Below are 15,495 nucleotides of genomic sequence, written 5' to 3'. Positions count from 1 at the left end.
AATTTTACATCTTCAAGCTTACTTCTGTAGCTTCTCTGTGTAGACAGACTCCCACAATTTTGCCTATTAGTATTACATACAACACATACTATTCTACAAATCAATGATTCTTAAATGATAGACCTAGGATTTACTCAGGGTCATTAAAAAATAGCCAGTTTCTTGACTCTCACTCTAAGATATTGATACCATCAAGTCAGGGTAGGATCCAGGAACTGGACATTTTACAGTACCCTAGGAGTCTCTGATCCCAGCGGTCCTCAGCCTACACTTATGAAACATTGCCATAAGGTTGTGTACAGGGTAATGGCAGAGTGTCTGTGGGCTTTTGATCACCTTGCCAAATATTACTTGGAACAGATACTGCTCCTTAGAGTAGGTGGGTGCAATCTCTCTAGGTCATGCTTACATGTCAATTCTCACCTCTTCCTGAAGACTTGATCGAATTAACTCAAAGCCCAATTTGTCCAGATAATTCTATCCCCAGCACTTTTCCTCTCCAAAATGTATTTTGTCAATTGATTGCCTCTGAACAATCACTGCTGGTTTTCTTGGCTAGGGATCAGATTTTCTTTCTAACTTCTATGTAAAGCAGGACTTTGCTGGGCTGGGACTTCCCCAAAGATCACACAACTTCTGTTCAAAGTCATGCTTCCCAGGTTGCAATCTTTCCTCAGAGAGCCTCAGAAATACTGAATAAGAATTTTAAAGGCTTTTCAATACACTTAAAGTCCTCCTTATTTCACCCCCAAAGAGGAGAAAAAGGAATTTAAACTATTTACCATCACCTTTTACTATCTACAGAGTTAATATTTGCTCAGTGATTTCAAAGATAGTCAAGAGCTGACCAAGCGCATCTCCCTGCTTATTGGAGTTCTGATATTGTACTGGGACACTGATCAGTACCAGTATTCAACCCAGTTCTCAAAGATCGAGTTTACCTGAAAAAAAGGAGTCATAAAACAAGGGGCTAAATACACTGGCCACTACCCTGAGTGTTCCCTAACAGTTCTTCAGTGATTTCCAGCATATACACATGTGATAACACATGTATTTCTAGATTTTAACCTGTTTTTCCCTCCATCTACACCTTCTCTGAACTTAGTAGATTCTTCCATCCCCCAGCCAGAGGGTCCCTTCCATCTCTTAGGTCTGCACAGGGATAGGTAAACATAAATCACCTACCACAGAAAGCTAAACAAAACCTGCTAACAATGCTAGAGAAAGAGATTTGGAGCCTATGGTGACATTTGTTTTCCACTAGCAGAGTCTGTAGAAGCAACCAGATGGAAGGAAGGAATAAATAGTCAGGGAGGCACCAGGCAGAAATGAGAAGAGAGCAGAGAAAACTCGAGCCCCCTGGGAGCTCACTTCTCTGGAAACTAACTCAGTGTGCAGTCGTTTCCTTTTGAGATCCACTCCCTAAGTGGTCGGCCAGTTGTCCACCTTTCTTTTGGTTTGTGTTGACTTTGATCTAGACCAGAGAGACAGCCCGGGGTGCAGACCAGCCTCTCCATTTGCTTATCCAGTTCGCTAGCTGTTGACAGCCCACAGGGAGCAAACTCAGGATGCCTGGAAGCTTTCAGAAGAGAAGACAAGGGACTGTTGGATGCTTAGCAAACTTATGAGTTAAAGATGATATGAAGAGCAAGCCTTGCTCTCTGACCGACAGTACAAAGCTAAAATATAACACCTTTGTAAAATCGCAAGAAAAGCAGGCCTTCTGATTGAACAAACATAAAAAAGACACCTCTGTGGATGGAGAAATTACATAAAAGTGCCTCCACTAGGCAGATGAATTGCAAAATGGTATAAGAGTGCGAGTCAGAGCAGCATGGGCTGAACATAAAGGCACAGTCTGAACAACTGCACTCAGCCAGCTGGCCAAGATGGGACTAAATAAACCAGGTGGAAAATGCTCCTGTCCATCCAGCTGCGTAGACTGCCCTCTATGTAGCTAGCTTTTGACTTTGAAGACTCACTTCAGGCATTGAATTCCTTACCTTGCCAGACAGGATCAATACTCTGTTTCCCCAAATACTCTGACTCCTTCTGCCTGAATATTATTTTTTAAACTATCATATTGAGATGACCTGTTTGTGTGACTATTTCTCCCTCTAAATTGTAAACTCAAAGACAGAAACCACAAAACATTGATCTCAGAACCTCTAGTACCTATGTAACGCCCGCTACAAAGTAGGATCTGAATGAATGTTTATTTAACTGACTATCCCTTGCAAAACCATGGCATATTTATAATAGCATTTGCTTCTCTGTTCAATTCTTCCAAATAGAAGAGGAAAGCCAATGATGTGGAGAAGGTAGTAGCAAACAGAGACTTCACTCCACTTGATAGATTTAGTGAAGAGCTTTTTTTAATTAGGCAAGTATGAAAGGTAGCATTTTGAATTATTAATGCACACTACCTCTCTTAACCTAAGCACATATTCAGGTAGACTCTTAAAAATAAACTCCAACCTCAGCCCATTTTGTGAAGTCATTATTATTTGGAAATACTATGAAAGGTACTACCTAGCTAACAGCGATTCTTCTAATCTCTGTATTTACAGTGCGGATGCAGAGCCTCCCAATCATGTTTTCCTTAAGCATACAAAATGCCATCACTAAAATGGGTGGGATTACACTGCAATTGTGGGAACAATAATCTGCACGTTAAAGTTCAGATTTAGAATTTTGAATACAAGAGCCAATAAATGAAATATTTGGAAAAGTCATTATTCTGTATTTTTTCAAAAAGATATGTGTTAGGAATTCTTAATGATAGCGTACTTTGAAACCTCATGATCTGCTAGAGTCTATAAAGCCAGGGATGTGTAGAAACCAGGACTGTTCTGACATTTTCATAGCGTTTTCAGTTTTTGTAAGTAGTCATTTATGTCAAAAGGTAATAAAGCATAAAAGCTGTGTTGTGGGGGCAGTGATTTCATAAAACTGCCTCAACAATAAAATTAGTAATATACTGCACTGTTTGATGGCATATCTTTTTCAGATGTTATCTAAATGGAACTTTCAAAGCCTTGGGGAAAAGACATCATATTTTAATGTTATTGGTGAACTACAGTATTAGTATACATTAATTGAAATTCCCATGTGCTTGGTCAATATGATAGCCAATGACTACCTAGACTTAAAATTTTTAAATTTGTCTTTATCTCAATGAACTTAGGAAAGAAAGGATAAAAAAATTAAGTATTTGAGCAATAATTTTGCTGTAAAACTGATCAGAATATTGCTTATCTAAGAAAAATGGAAAATATCATGCATGTCTTATAATAGCACACAGGTTGTATAACATACATACAACAGATCATATATAACATCATATTATACATCCATAGAACAAATGCTGAACAATATAGTTATCACCTCCAAGGGATGCAGACATTTTGTTGCTTGGTTTAAAAAGGCCAGTTTAAGAAGTATATAGTTGTGCAAAAATTAAACAGAAATTTCAATTAAAATAAAGTCAGGAGGCTAGAAGGAGGAGCTCTCATACCCTATCATGATAGCTGAGGCCAACAGGAAGAAGACAGACTTCCACTTCTTGCCTGGTAAGAGCTCAGCCAGGGAGAGATAATGCTGCCAATGAAAAGCCACTATACCTAGGACTCTCAATTCCACCAATAGACCCTTTGTCTACTACAAACCTCCCAACTTCCTTTTCCCCTCTTTAAAAGAGTTCTCTCTCCAAGTTGCCTGGGGACTTGCACATGGCTCACTATGGTTGCAGACTCCGAAATGCAATTTTAAAAATCTTGGATACACCCATTTTTGCTGGGGAAATAACTGGCAGTCTATTTTTAGGTCAACACTATAAACCTCGAAAATGTAAATAGCAATATGCCTGACAAAAAACAGGACAAAGTTGTTTGATAGGAAGTGGGAAAATGTGTGTGTGCATTGATTGCACCAGGTATTCTTTTACAGCAGGTATTCTGTAGATGCTGTCTTAATTAATGTTTTCTGAATGGCATTGTTAAAGATGACTCACTTTTATTTTAGAAGCTGTAGGCAAAATGATGCAGGAACAAACTGCATAAAAACTCCTTTTATTAACCCCTGTCTGAAATATTGTTTACTTTTATACCTTTTAAATTTTGGAGCATTTTCTTTTGGTGTTTGTAATTCAATCCAAGGTAACATTGGTGTTTGTAATTCAATCCAAGGTAATACTGTAGTGATATGCTGGTATACACATCCTGGCAAGGCTTTGGTCATGAAGCAATTAAACAAGTCAAAAGATAAAATAATTGAATAAATTGATTGCAGTCGTATGCAGAAATGGACTGAGCTTCAAACTGGACGTGAAAGAAAAGTTGAAGGATGATGCAGGATGAGGGCCTGGAAGGTATATACACCTTAGTGTACATGCTTGTTGTATGGGGACAGAGACAAGTTTGAAAGCTGTTTATGTAAGGAAACACTTCTAGCAGAAGCCAAAAGCTTCTGCCTTCGCTCACAATAGAAAAGCCTTGACTTATTCATTCTGCTCTGGTATGGGCTAGAGGGGAAAACAATTGTCTACGGAGTACCAGTGAGAGAGCAAAAATAAAAGAAAAGCTAGAGCTGGAAAATAAGCAGATAAATACATGAAAACAAATCCCTACATCATTTGCAGCTCAAGGAAGAGTGAATGAAACAGTTCTCACCAAAGCTAAGCATCAATGCCAGGCTGTAGGAAGGACTATAAACGGAAAGGCAAATTGGGATTAGAATATGGAAGGCACTGAAGATAAGCAGTGAAGTAGATTTAAACAAGTATGAATAATCCCTTCTGATTTTTAAACTAGACTTTGCAAAGAATAAAATGGTAAAAAATAAACTAGAAGTATAAAAGAGGTAGGCAGAAACAACCTTTCGTTATTACATTCGCCCGTTACGTGTATTACATTCCAAGTACAGTGGTAATTCTCATTTAATGCCCATAACAACTTGATGAGGCATATATTATAATTTTCACTTTACAGATGAGGAAATTAGGGCTCAGATAGTGATGCTCTCTTATTCAGCCTGATTTCACTAATTTGAACCCTTTTAAAAATCATTAGTCTATAAATAAAGGTTTATAGATTCTGCTGATCTTTTCAAAGAACCAATTTTTGGTTTTAATGATTTCCTTTTTCTATTTATTTTCATTCACTATTACTTCCTTTCTTCTGTTTAGCTTGGGTTGGTTTAGTTCTTTTCTAGCTTCTTAAGTTTAAAAGTTTAGGTTACTGTCCTAAGATTTTTTCATTTTTCATGTATGTGTTTAAAGCATTGATTTCCCTCAAAGCACTGTTTTAGCTGCATCACTTATGTATTAGCATGTTGTGTTTTTGTTTTCATTCATCTTTAATGAAATTTCATTGCAATTTCATCTTTAACCCATTGATTATTTATGACTGTTTTAATTCCCATATATTTATGAATTTTCTAAATTTCATTCTTTTGTTGATTTCTAATGTAATTCTCTTTTGGTCTATTCTATCATCATACCAAAACCAGACAAAGACATGAAAACTACAAACCAATGTTCCTTATGGATCACAAAAATCACTATATAGTACCAGCAAACTGAATCCAACAACATATAAAAGGATTAGACCCTATGACCAAGTGAGACATATTCCAGGAATGAAATAAATAGCCTTAATGTCACAAAAGCAATTACTGTTGTATCAAGAAACAACAAAAACACACGGTGACCTCAATCAATGCAGAAAAATCATTTCACAAAATCCAACATCCTTTCATGGTAAAACAACACAACACAAGCACACTAGGAAGAAAAGGGAACTTCCTCCACTAAAAAGGGCATCTTCAAAAATCCCAAAGCTAACTTCATACTTAATGGACAAAGACTAGATAAAAGTTTCTCCCCATAAGAATCCCACTCTTGCCACCTCTACTCAACATTGTACTAGAAGTTCTAGATATGGAAATCAGTCAGAAAAAGACATAAAATTCACTCTGATTTAAAAAAGTTAAAGTAAAGCAGTTTTTACTCACAGATGACATGATCTTGCACTTAAAAAACAGTTCCAGGCTTATTCTTGGTGGCACAATACAGTTCCTTGCCTTTGGAGGACTGAGGTTCCTGTTTCCATGCTGACTTTCAGCTAGGGGCTAGTTTCACCTCCTAGACACTTTGCTCAGTCCTTGCTGGGGCCTCCTTCATCTTCAAACCAGAGATAGCACATCAAATCTTTCTCATGCTTTGAATCTCTTGACTTCTTCCTGCTGGGGGGAAAAAAAAACAATCTGCTTTTGAAGGGCTCATGTGATTAAGTTAAGCCCACTAAGGCAATCTCCTTATTACAAAGTCAAACTGATTTAGTACTTTTGTTACATCTGCAAAAAAATCCCTTCATAGTAATACCTAGATTAGTGTTTATTTGAATAACTAAGGTACATGTACACCAAGGGTCAGGAACTGGGGGAAACAGGAGGCATCTTGGAATTCTGTTTGGCACAATACCCTTTTTACAAATTGGCTGAACTGTTACAGCATCTGTAACTGTGTGTTTAAGAAATATGTCAGTTTGAGAACAGAGAAAATGAATGCCAAGCTGGATGGTGGCTATGGAAAGACAGAGAACCCATCGTTGCTGCTGAGATTGATGCCAGAGTATAGCATGAGGTGAGTGTGGTTAGAACATAGTGTGAAGAGGGAAGTGACAAGTGAAGCCATAAAAACAGGTAGATGGAGCTTTTATGCCCCATTGAAGAGATTAAGCTTTGTTCTCTGGGCTATGGGTGGCAGGCAAACAACAGAAACTTCCGTGTGCATAGATTATTCTGATAGCATAGAGAAGGATAGACTCTGGAGCCCAACTGCCTGGGTTAACATCTTGCCTCCACCAGCTCTGTGATCAAGTTATTTAACCTCTCTGCACCTCAGTGATCTTATCTGTAAAAAGCCAATAATAAGAATACCTGCTTTGGGGGCTTATCTTGGGAATTAAATGAGTTAATATAAATAAAGCACTTAGAACAGAGATTGGAATGTAGTAACTGATATTTCAGGGTTTGATATTATTTAAAAGGTAAGAATGGAAAACATTTAGAAGATTATTGAAATAATCAAGACACAGGTCTGTGTCAGTAAAGACTCAGGCATTTAGATCGAAAGGAAAAAATGCTAGGAAGTAAATCTGACTGGACTTCGATATGGATGAAGATGTGAGAGTAGCGAAGGCTTTCTGCTGCAGTTGAATGGGGATATGTGAGTCCATAAGCCAAGACAAGAAATAAAGAGAAGGAGTGTGTTTCTGATGGGCTGGTTCAGATGCAGATGTTCACTTTGGATATGTAGTCAGATAGATGTCTGAAAATTAGAGTCTAAACTCTGGAGATTCAGGTTTAGGCATGATTGACACATTGATGGTAGATAAATGAAATTATCTAAGAAGAATAAGTAAAACAGAAAAGAGTAACAGACCAAGGATTCAACCTTGAAAACACTACAGGGATGACAGAGAAAACTCCAGCAAAACACAGCAGTGGTTAGAGATTTGTGGTGACAAGGAGAGAAAACCGAAGTGAAAAGAATAAATGATATGAAAAGCGTGTAATGTGGGCAAGAGTATGAGTAGCTTATGAGGACCGAGTAGTAGCCATTGGTTTTAAAGCTGACACTGGATGCTGTTAGGAGAGCAGTAAAGCGGATGAGGCAGCAGCCAGACTTACAGTTGGTCAGGCATCAAAAGCGAGGGAAAGTAGAGGCTTTCAAAACATTTCAAAACACTGCTACAGTTTAGGCCCAAAAAAGGAAAAAAAAAAAGTAGGTCTGCTATAATGTGCAAGAGGGAAGTTCAAAAGGTTGACTCTTTAGTCTGCCTGGCATGAATTGTTTCTCAAGTAAATTATCCAGCATGTAGTATTTTAAATTCTCTGTGATTACAGTTCATAGTAATTCTCCATTAAGTTACTTATGAGTTAGCATTCACTTCCTGTGAAACATCAACCAACTGTGATTCAAATCTTCTAGGGAGAAAACTGGCTCAATGAAATATCACTTCTGTTACAGATCAAAGGTTTCCTTTTCCCCGTGTTTGTGACAGAGGCTGTTACTTCCTGGTGTGATTTGGAGCCCTCGGGGGTTTTTTTATAATTCCCCACCATTCCTCCTGCGAAGAGTTGACTCATTGGAAAAGACTCTGATGCTGGGAGGGATTGGGGGAAAGAGGAGAAGGGGACGCCAGAGGATGAGATGGCTTGATGGCATCACTGACTCGATGGACATGAGTCTGAGTGAACTCCAGGAAGTTGGTGATGGACAGGGAGGCCTGGCGTGCTGCGATTCATGGGGTCGCAAAGAGTCAGACATGACTGAGCGACTGATCTGATCTGATTTGGTTAGAAAGATCTCCAAACTGGAATCTCCAAATACGTCACGAATTTCTGGGTCATCTTTTTAACTTGGAGATCATTCCAGCCTGAGCAGGCTTGGGGGTCTGTCCTGGGAGGAATAACAGCTGACATTTACTGAGCAGTTTGTGAACACGGCTCACGTTATGATCTCTTTGCGCTCATTTAACCCTCACATAGCCCTGCAATCAGCCGCCATGAAGACCTTCATTTTATAGCAGATAAAATTTCAATTTACAAAGGTTAGATAACCTGCCCAGAGATGCTGCTGGGGAGGAAGAACCAGATTTGACTATAAATAGCCACAACGTGAAGGCAGTGGCGGCTTCATCCTGTGGCTTCTCCTCTACTTGGCTACCATTGATTCTTTCAGTGGAGGAAACACTGGGTTAGTAAAACAAGTAGGAAGTGACTCATACTCTGCATGATTCAGGAGCCTATTTACTACGAGAATAAGTCATGAGTTACTTTCCTTCCCTCTTCCCTGAGTTTGCCTTCTACCCACCACAGAACACAATATCATCTTTACCAAAGAGAAAGCAGGAAATAGAAAAACATAAATGCCAAACAAGAACGTCAATAAATAGGGAAAATGACATTCAGTCTACCTATGAAGGGGAAACCCAGTCCATCCCCCTGTATTTCTTTTTTACTCTTACCCTACTGACACAGAACACTTCCAGTCAGCAAATGTGTGGCCATCTTTCCCCACACCAACGAAGAGCTCCCAGTTCAGTGGTGGCTGTGGAGGCGGAAGGATTTCCTTCGCATCACCAAGCAAAGCTCAGGACACTAGCAGGGGTTCCTACAATGGAAATTCTGGCACTATCTGAGAGAACACCAGGTTCCACAGGTTGAGAGGACAGTTTTATAAAGACTGCCCCTCCCCTCCCCGGCGGTTATCTGTGCTCCTGACACCCTGACTGCAGATCAGAGGTTCCCATGATCCCCTCCTTGTTCCTTATACTCCAGCCACAAGTGCAGGTTGTTACCTGTATTTCTGACTATAAATCAGGGGTTCCCAAGATCCACCCCCCTCCTTGAGTTGGTTTAATTTGCTAAAGCAGCTCACCAAACTCAGAGGAAACATTTTACTTAGTAGATTAATGGTTTATTCTCAAAGGATATGTCAGAAACAGCCATTCTGAAAAGATGCACAGGGCAAGGTGTGGGGGAAGAACATGGGGCTTCACGGCCTCTCAGAATGTACCACTCCACCCAAACTCGACGTGCTCAAACTGAAAGCTCTCTAAATTCTCTCCTTTGGAGATTTTATGGAAGCTTCATTACCTCCATAAAACTGAATAAATGATGAAATAAACTCCGTGGTTTACTAAATAAATCATTGGCCACTGGCAACTCCTTCTACCTCCAGCCCTCTCTCCCTTTCCAGGAGTTCAGAGGATGGGACTGAAAGTCAAAACCATCTAATCCAGCCTCCATCCCTATGGTTCAAAAGTCACAGCATTAACATAGCAAAAGACAGCTTGTTTTCTCTTACCACCTGAGGATAAGAGGAATTCCAAGGGTTTTAGGAGCCAGGAATATTGTTTAATGGTATAGATGTTTTTATTGGTATAGTTTTTATATTGTTTATACAAAGGTATATTGTTTATGAATATATAATTAGCAATATCTTAATTCTATAAATTCTATAAATCAGTTATACATATTTATAGTTTTTTAATTGAAGTACAGTTGATTTACAATGTCATGTTAGTGTCAGGTGTGCAGCAAAGTAATTCACATTGAATATATTCTTTTTAAGATTCTTTTCCCTTATAGGTTATTACAAAACACTGAGTATAGTTCTCTGTGCCATACAGTAGATTCTTGTTGGTTATCTCTTTTGTATACAGTAGTATGTATATGTTAATTCCAACCTCCTCATTTATCCCTCCCCACCTTTCCCCTTCTTTAACCATAAGTTTGTTTTCTGTGTCTGTGAGTCTTTGTTTGGGAAATAAGTTTTTTGGTTTTTTTTTTAAGATTCCACATATAAGTGACATCATATGGTATTTGTCTTTCTGTCTGGCTTACTGCACTTGGTATGATCATCTCTATCCATATTGCTGCAAGTGGCATTATTTCATTCTTTTTTGTGGCTGAGTAATAGTTGAGATTCCCTGGTGGCTCAGATGGTAAAGCGTCTACCTGCAACGCGGGAGACCGGGTTCAATCTCTGGGTTGGGAAGATCCCCTGGAGAAGGAAATGGCAATCCACTCCAGTACTCATGCCTGGAAAATTCCATGGATGGAGAAGCCTGATGGGCTACAGTCCATGGGGTCACAAAGAGTCGGACACGACTGAGCGACTTCACTTCACTAATAGTTGTTATCAGGTAAAGTTTACAAATAACTTCTCCATATGTCTAATCACATCTCAATGAGATTTGGAGTATGCTTTAGAATGAGAGAATGTATGGTCTAGCTGGGCAATAATGCATTAATGATATAGAAATAAGAAAATAAAATTAATCTACTGACACATTACACAAATATATTTTTCAAATTAGGGTATCAGATCAGATCAGATCAGTCGCTCAGTTGTGTCCAACTCTTTGCGACCCCATATAGTCTTGGAAGAATGAAAGTATATGAAGGAGTGATTTTGAAAATTTGAACTAATTCTCTTGTATTAAATTTTATAGAAAATTTGATTAGCTTCTATAGAATTAGTATCTGATGTTATGGGGTTTCCCTGGTGACTCAGCAGTAAAGAATCCACCTGCCAACATAGGAGACACAGGTTCAGTCCTTGAGTTGGGAAGATCCCCTGGAGAAGGAAATGTCAACCCACTCCAGTATTCTTATCTGGAAATCCCATAGACAGAGGAGCCTGGCATGCTACAGCCCATGGGGTCACGAAGAGTTGGACATGACTAGGAGACTAAGCAACAATAAACATTTCATTGTATATATGTATATATACCACGGCTTCCTTGTCCATTCATCTGCAATGGACATTTAGGGTGCTTCCACGTCTTGGCTATTGTAAATAATCCTGCAATGAATGTTGGCTGCATGTATCTTTTTGAATTAGTTTTCTCTGGATATATACCCAGGAGTGGAATTGCAGAATCATATGGTAACTATTTTTACCCTATTATAAATCCCAATATCATAGTCAACCTTCAGTAGAACAAGTAAAATCTCCCACATTTATTTCCTGGCTTAAGTGAATGTGCAAATGGTGATTCCATAAACCAAGGCATCTTTTCTGACAAGGTCTACTTGCCTTTGAGTTGCTAAGCAACTTCTTTCCCTCATTCCTATATGTGTCCTAATAATCACTGCCCCTCAAACTCTGGCCCTACCATCCTATTCAATCCATAATCCAAATACATAAACAATACATTGGATGAACTCATATTCCACAGGTTCTTCCATGCTCCAGGAATGTGTCATTTTTCTTTCTTTCCCTAAATTTTGCACAAATAATCTTGTATCTGATATTGTTTAATCTCTGCTTACCCTCCTTAGAGGAGAAGCTTCTAATCTTCACCTAAGCTTAACTTAACAATATTTTCAGAGATTTTTTTTCCTCTCTCAAATTTTCAGGTGGAAAAATCTCTGCCTATTCAACAAAATGATAGCACACTCTATGTTCATTTTACTGATCAAAAGTTTGTTACCATTCATATAATAATTCCTAATTACAAGTCCTGCCCCAGAAAGGAGGTAGCATATCATCTTGTTTTCACAACCAGAATAAATAAATTTGAAATGGTCCTCCCAGAGACCCTTTAACGGCTACAAAACAACTCCAACGATAGAGTTCCAAATACTGTGGCTACCAGGTGGGAGCTATTTTTGAACAGACCTAGCTCTTACTGTCCCTCAAATTATACCACTGACATTGCCTCCCACTCTGTTTATAAGTAGGACCATCCCAGCTCAAAAGAATTTAATACTATTTCTTATTAATAGATCTGGAAGATTTGTGAGAATATATAAATTAGGGTAGGGAAACATTTTTCTCTTGAGTGTCAATGTACTTCAAAGCTTCAATTAAAGACACCCTAGACATGAAACCTAATTTTAGTTAAAGAGGTTTTGCTCTTTTCTATTTTTATTACTTCTAAAATAAACTTTATTTTTAAAATACTTGTTAAATATTTGTCAATAACTTACCACATGTAAGTCATTCAAGATAAAGTAGAGAATAAAATGGATTTAGTTTCTGCCCTCAGGTAGTTTAAACACTACCAAGAAAGACATATACCAAACAAGTCATAAAAATATGAGGTAAATTGTATATGACAGAGAAGCTAAAGCTGAAATTTTTTTAAGAGGAAAAATTTAGATGTCAATTACTTCCAAATCTATTGCATTCTTCATAGTTTATCATTTCTCCTATGAAAAAATACCTTAAGAAAATAATGGGAGGAAAAGAGAACTTAATTCTGACCCTTTTCTATTTCTTGTTCATATATGCTGCTGCTAAGTCGCTTCAGTCGTGTCCGACTCTGTGCAACCCCACGGACGGCAGCCCACCAGGCTCCCCCGTCCCTGGGATTCTCCAGGCAAGAACACTGGAGTGGGTTGCCATTTCCTTCTTCAATGCATGAAAGTGAAAAGTGAAAGTGAAGTCACTCAGTCATGTCCGACTCCCAGCGACCCCATGGACTGCAGCCCACCAGGCTCCTCCATCCATGCCTCCTCCACCAGGCAAGAGTATTGGAGTGGGGTGCCATTGCCTTCTCTGTTGTTCATATATAACCATACTCAATTTCTAAAAATGGTTAGACCTTGGTAGGCAGCAATTTTTATCTATTATAATAACAGCTTCATCCAGTTTAAAATAACATTTTATAGAGATTGTAATTTCAAGACAGCTTAAGTAGAAGTCTTTCAGTATTTTGGCAGATCATATGGGTGACTTTTCCTAAGGTCTGTTCCTTAGGTACTGATAAAAACCAGAAGTGATTACAGCCCGTTTTATCAGTGTGCTGGTAAACACTTTTCAGGAAGAGAATCATAAGATATCTTTGACAAAAAAGTAAAAAATTTATCTGGCAAGGCAATTAGGATTGCCAAAATTAACTGCCCAATTAGAATTTTTCCAACCAAAGACTCATAATTATACAACTTTCCCTGACAGAACATGTGTTGTATTAGACAGGAGGATGTAAAGACCTTTATGGACAATTATTTTGCCAATATATAAAGCACAAGTTCAAGTTAAGCATGTGACCTCAAACCTATACAGAGTTACTGTAATGAACCCTTTTCCAGTTCCCACCATAGAATAAAGGTAAACATGTGCATAAGCTTTTACTCTATTAAGACTTCTATTGTCTACATGATGACTGAAAAAAATGAAAATAGCCTGAACAATTGATGGTGAATACTTTGATATACCTTGTGGCTCAGAGGTTAAAGCATCAGCCTCCAATGTGGGAGACCTGGGTTCGATCCGTAGGTCGGGAAGATCCCCTGGAGAAGGAAATGGTAACCCACTCCAGTATTCTTGCCTGGAGAATCCCATGGACAAAGGAGCCTGGCAGGCTACAGTCCACGGGGTTGCAAAGAGTCAGACACGACTGAGCGACTTCACTTCACTTCACTTCACTTTGATATAATGCAGACTAGAAGGTTTAAAGCATTAAGAACAATTATTGTTATTTACTTATTAATTTTTTTGGCCATGGCATGTGGGATCTAGCTCTGAGACCAGGGATCAAAACTTTGCCCCCTGCAGTGGAAGCAGAATCTTAACCACTGGACACTAGGGAAGTCCCATAGTTGTTTTGTTGATCAATTAACTATGGTTTCCTATTCCATGGTTTGGAGTAAAATCTATTTCACTTTGGAATAAAAACAACAAAACCTTAACTAAAATAGTTAACGCCATCAAAACAACAAACATGGGTTGCCTCAAATTACTCCGTTCCTAGAGGTCAAGAATGGATGTTACAGCCGTAAGGATAACTTTCTTATTCTTTGAGATATCAGCAGACAGAAGGATTTCAGGCATTAAAATGAAGTATTTTATTATTTAAGAGTGCTTTTTTCTTCTAAACTCTAAGGAAAATGATGTAACTTTTGACGGCCAGAACTTTGAAGAATCAGTGAGACAAAATGTGCTTCAAGCTTAATTACTCAAAAAAATGGTGGTAGAAAGAAGTCATTTTCAGAGTTCACTTTTAAAAGGGTAGTCACAAATGACACACATTTTACATCGAAATGAAAACAATGCTACGAACCTTAACTTCCCTTTAAGTTGTACGTTGATTAAAACATAATTCATGATTTTTAATAGCAAAATTACAAATAGAAAATATTACCATTCATAAAGATCGAAAGAGAGTTAGTAGTGAGGCAGCCTGCATGCCAATCTACTAGGCAGAAATGAAGCTTCTCTCTCATTAAAGAGCCAGGAATATATTCCTGATGCACTGAATTATTTTACTTCAAAACTTTTATTCCTCCCCTTCCATAAAGAATTAGACAGTATTAGGACATATTTTCGGAGAAGGCAATGGCACCCCACTCCAGTACTCTTGCCTGGAAAATCCATGGACGGAGGAGCCTGGTGGGCTGCAGTCCATGGGGTCGCGAAGAGTCGGACACGACGAAGTGACTTCACTTTCACTTTTCACTTTCCTGCATTGGAGAAGGAAATGGCAACCCACTTCAATATTCTTGCCTGGAGAATCCCAGGGACGGCAGAGCCTAATGGGTTGCCGTCTATGGGGTCGCAGAGAGTCGGACACGACTGAAGCGACTTAGCAGCAGCAGCAGCGGGACATATTTTGACATAAGTAACAGGTATTTAAAGCTCCCTAATTTGTCTTTTTTAAGTGGCTTGTAGGACTATAAATTTTCATTCCATATAGGATCCCACAGAAGTTCACTGTTAGCTTGTTAAATTATCTAGAGGCATTAAAAGTGGAAACTCAGTCAGCGGTTGTCAGGGGTTAGATGGAAGGAGGTATGAATAAGTGGAACACAGAGGATTTTTAAGGCAGTGAAAATATTCTATGATACTGAAATGGCAGATACATGTCATTATATATTTGTCCAAATCCATAGAATATACAACACCAAGGGTGATCCCTCATATAAGCTAGGGACTTTGGATGATAAGAATGTGTCAACATAGGTTCATCGCATAAT

The 15,495-nt window shown here is 38.6% G+C and overlaps 1 long non-coding RNA gene across 11 annotated transcripts in view; it reads right to left on the bottom strand.

The window, feature by feature from the left end:
- The window catches only part of LOC129638800 (uncharacterized), a 225,056-nt gene that overhangs the window by 203,161 nt on the left and 6,400 nt on the right, over positions 1–15,495 (bottom strand). For all 11 annotated transcript variants that reach the window (XR_008708037.1, XR_008708040.1, XR_008708024.1 and 8 more), the window contains exon 3: positions 6,013–6,243. This is a non-coding gene — a long non-coding RNA (uncharacterized LOC129638800). The remainder of the gene's footprint in view (positions 1–6,012; positions 6,244–15,495) is intronic.

Source organism: Bubalus kerabau, chromosome 1, assembly GCF_029407905.1.
Source record: "Bubalus kerabau isolate K-KA32 ecotype Philippines breed swamp buffalo chromosome 1, PCC_UOA_SB_1v2, whole genome shotgun sequence".
Taxonomy (NCBI): Eukaryota; Metazoa; Chordata; class Mammalia; order Artiodactyla; family Bovidae; genus Bubalus; species Bubalus kerabau.
Note: the sequence above shows the minus strand (reverse complement) of the source record. Positions and strands in the feature narration are given on the sequence as shown.